General features: G+C 40.8%; 1 protein-coding gene across 1 annotated transcript in view; it reads left to right on the top strand.

Moving 5' to 3' along the window:
- Positions 1–4,264, top strand: part of LOC113015973 (NACHT, LRR and PYD domains-containing protein 12-like) — a 748,422-nt gene that overhangs the window by 525,369 nt on the left and 218,789 nt on the right. The gene's annotated exons all lie outside the window — the stretch shown is intronic.

Below are 4,264 nucleotides of genomic sequence, written 5' to 3'. Positions count from 1 at the left end.
TCACCTGTTTCATGCTTTTATACATAATAACAGGACACGTGTGATCTGAGCGCTGCTGTGGTTGCTGTGCTGCACGTCTTCATTTAGATAACAGAGACATCTAGTGGTTCAGAGGGAGAACTGCAGGAGGTGGAGCTGTGTTTTAGCATGGAAAACTTTTTATCTTTTAGGCGCAGATACAAATATGACAAGTATCAGTGTGAGATACAAAAGGTCACATCAGTCAGCAGAGGGAACAGTGATCACACAGCAATGTAAGAATAGAAACATAACAGTGAATCTGGACATGTATACAGATGGAAGCAAACAAACAGGATGTAACACTACATTAAAGCCACAAATGAGAAGAAAACAAACACAAAGGAAAATATATTTGATCTCAGGAATCCAAATCAGATGCTTTAGAGCAGGGGTCGGTAACCCTGGGCACGCGTGTCACAGCTGCCACGTGAAGGGTTAACTGATGGCACGACCATAGCTGGACTGGCCATCGGGCATACTGATGGTGATTTTTCGTTTTTATGGGCTGATGATGTTTTTTTTATTTTTTTGTAACGGTATAAACAATGAAAGATGGCGGATTGGCCGGATGCTGGTCGATGTGTAAAAATAAGTCAGTTGTTTGGTGGTGGCTATGGCGGAGCTTCCACAGAGGCAGCAGGTGGATGAGGGAAAGGGGAGGCAGGAGGAGCAGAGACCTGAGGCGGCCGCCGGTCCGAGTGTCAGGTGAACTGAACTTCAGGTAAGAAGTTATGACCTGCAGTCTGTCTGGGTCAGATATAAACCAAGTTTAGGTGGAGTTTATTTTCCTTGTGCTGACTTTTTACAGTCAGTTATAATAACTCCCACTCAGAGGAGACCAGAGATCACATTAACATGTGTGTCTCTGTATTAAGAAACATGACATATTGGCCCAGTTTATTTTTCTTATCATTGTTGTGAGGAGACCATAAATAGCATTTGTATTTTCTGTTGTACAGTTCATTTGCTGTTATGGATAAAAAGTCTTTCTTTGTTTCAAAATAGCTGATAAATATTCGCTGATAGCTGCAAACATCTGCGCACACATATAATCCTATGAAGTGGTTCTATATAGTGTGTAATTTATTGCTAATGCAATCATATGGCACATTGACTTCTGAGGAAATGTTAGATGCACTCATCATCAGAAAGGTGTCCGACCTAAACCAGGGGGTTTAGAGCATCATAGAGTTTTTGTGGTTTGTTTTCTTTAAGTCATTTCACAGATTTTCTCCATAATTTCAATTCCTTGAATAAAACACCAAACTTAGGGGATGATTTTGTAATCCGACTCTATGTATGAAAGATTTGACTAAACGTAAAACAATCTTCCAACTCAGTCGTCATTCTTATCTTGTGAAATCAAACCAAACGTTCTGTTGTCTCTAAATCAGGGATTGATGAAATCTTTGATTGCATCCATTTATGAACATGTTCTCATTCATATTAAATCGTAGTCTAAGTCCTTCTTTAGAGGGATAAATGTCATTCATTGTCTTCAAATGTGTTTCTGTTGTTTTGGGGGGAAGTTTGAAGTCCATTGTTCAAAGTCTGTTAATGAAACTTTATGAAGTTTATGTAGGATGTTTTTCCTATTTTGTATTTGTTTGAATTATGATGTATTTCTGACTCTTTCTGCCATGATGCCAGGTCTCTCTTGAAAACAACATTTTTAATCTCAATTAAATTTTCACCTGGAGAAATAAAGATGATAATAATAATTTTGTCTTCAGGGAATCATTTCTCTGTAAAACAGCTTCTTCTGAAACTCTTGTTACATTTCTTGTTTATTGTTTGCTGGTTGTAGAAAAATGTCATCGTCTCTGTGTGAACTTAAACTCTACATGTGGTGTCAGCTATAAACGAGCTCTAGAGTCTAATAACGATGCTTTTATTATTGTCTGGTATCCAACCTAACCCTGGGCCTCTGGCTGAATGTGAAACACCAGCAGATGTTAAAAACTGTCTGGGTTACACGTGCATCACGTCGTGTGCTTCCTGACATGGATATGATTGGAATCTGGGCCTGTTCAAGCGGTGCTGGTATCGTTGTTGTTTCTGAGACTTTCCAAATCTTTACTGGATAAAAACGTAGCAACTGATGGATTTAACATTGAGCTCTCAGACTGTCCCAGAAAAGGCGGAGGTCTGGAAGTTTATGTGAAGCTCTGTCTTGCTGCTCAAGTCTTGTTCTCTCCATCTGCACCTCAGCCATTTGAAATCTTGGCCTTAACTATTGATCTGTTTGGAAATCAGACTGTTGTTGGCTGCTATCAGCCTCCACCTGCTTCCCCCAGCACATCACCGTCTCTGGTTCAACTTTTATCTGAGCTGCATTTTAATGACGTCTTTCAGATGGATGATTTTCATTGGGACTGGCTTTCTTCTGTGTCTGATGATTTTAAGGCACGCTGCTTGTTTTTAAAACTGACTCAAATTATTTAAAGCCTCACACGCCTTGATCCTAAACACCCAGATAAATCTGCTCTTATTGACCTTTTTTACCTAATATGCTGCGTAAGTTTTCCACATCTGCAGTTTTTGCCAACGACCTGAGTGATCACTGCATAGTTGGTGCTGTGAGAAACACTAAAATCTCAAGCTCCGAGCCCGCATCAGTTTGAACTGGGGTCGTATTAAACAGGCTGACAATGTCAGTTTGGGAACATTTACAGGAGAGTTGTGTCTACTTTGTGGACAGACACGCCCCTTTTTGCCAGGTCAGGGTGAAAGGTCGGGACAGGCCTGGTTTGGTTCAGTACCGGCCGATCTCCTACATGAGAGAAACCAGGCCTGGGCAGGAAGTCTGGCTCTGATGCTGATTGGCTACGTTTTCATTAGCTGTGTAATCGGATTACTGCCTCCATCATCAAGATGTAACTATTTTTTACTTTAACGACTGACAGTCCAAACGACCGTAGGAGGTTTTGGCAAACTATAAAGTGTCTCTGCCAGCTGTGACTCCTCAGAGCTTCCTCCTCACTTAAATATCGACTCCACTCCTGTGTCAGACAAAACTGAAATGTTGCTTTAACAAACACTTTGTTGCTTCTTGCTCTTTGTTCAGCACAGTATCTGATGGTAAACCTCTTGCACACAACTCTGCTCGTAGTTCCTGCTTACTGATACCTTTTCCTTCACACCTGTCACAGTAGAAGAGGTTTGTAAGGCTTTGAATAGCCCCAACACCAGAAACTCGTCCTCACAATCGTTCTCCTTCCTTCTTGCACTTGGCTGCAAATATCATAGCTGAGCCAGTGTCTTATATTTTTAATCTTTCTCTACAACAGAAGAACACCACTATACTCTGTGTTCTCTGGTTAACTGGTCCTCATTGGTCTTACACAGGATGGTCCATTAGTATCATTTTATCTATCAATCTGTTTCTGGGTTACTGCCTCCTATTCATCAGAGTACATGTTAGGCAAACAGTTTAGTCACAGCCTGCAGTCTCAGGACATCATTACATTCACTGTTCCATCAGTTCATGCAGAGCTTGGGAAGAAGGCGTTCTCCTTTTCTGCTCCGTCTTCATGGAAAACATAACCGAAGGATTTAAGGCTCTCCGTTGATTTCACTTGCAGACTTCAAAAGACGTACACATGTTTTTGTGAAACCATCTCTGGGAACTTGTTCTCGTTTTTAATGTGACTGAGTACATTACACAAACTTTTCTCTTATTGTTGTAATTTTAATATGTGTGTCTGGAACAGGTCTCTCTTGTAAATGAGACATTGAGTCTCAATGAGCCGACCTGTATAAATAAAGCTTCAATTACAAAGTCCTTTGTATAAAAGCTCCTTCAGCTGCCAGTGGGACGTGCTGTGGCACTATCGGTTGCAGAGCCTTTATATTGTTAGTTAGAAACTACAAATATAATGGCTCACTGTATTTCAGAATCAGAGAAACTTTATTAATCCAGGAGGGAAACTGAGTTGTCATAGCAGCAAATATACAAGAAACAACAAGCACTCATATAAAGTGAGTGTAGAAACAGAGTTATGATAAATAAATATTCAGATAAATAATATCAATATATAATATAAATAATCTATAATCCAGTTTTGAGTTCCCTCCCCAGACGCCTTAACGCCCACTCACATCCTGGGCCATCTGACCTCAGGAAATCACATGATAGGGTGGGGCCAGGTTTCACAATGAGCTCACCCGAAACCCTGGCTGATTAGGACCCCCACCCGCTTTCACACCTTGGCTCATGTGATTACGTAGAGGATCATCAGGG

Source organism: Astatotilapia calliptera, chromosome 3 (assembly GCF_964374335.1).
Source record: "Astatotilapia calliptera chromosome 3, fAstCal68.1, whole genome shotgun sequence".
NCBI lineage: Eukaryota > Metazoa > Chordata > Actinopteri > Cichliformes > Cichlidae > Astatotilapia > Astatotilapia calliptera.
Note: the sequence above shows the minus strand (reverse complement) of the source record. Positions and strands in the feature narration are given on the sequence as shown.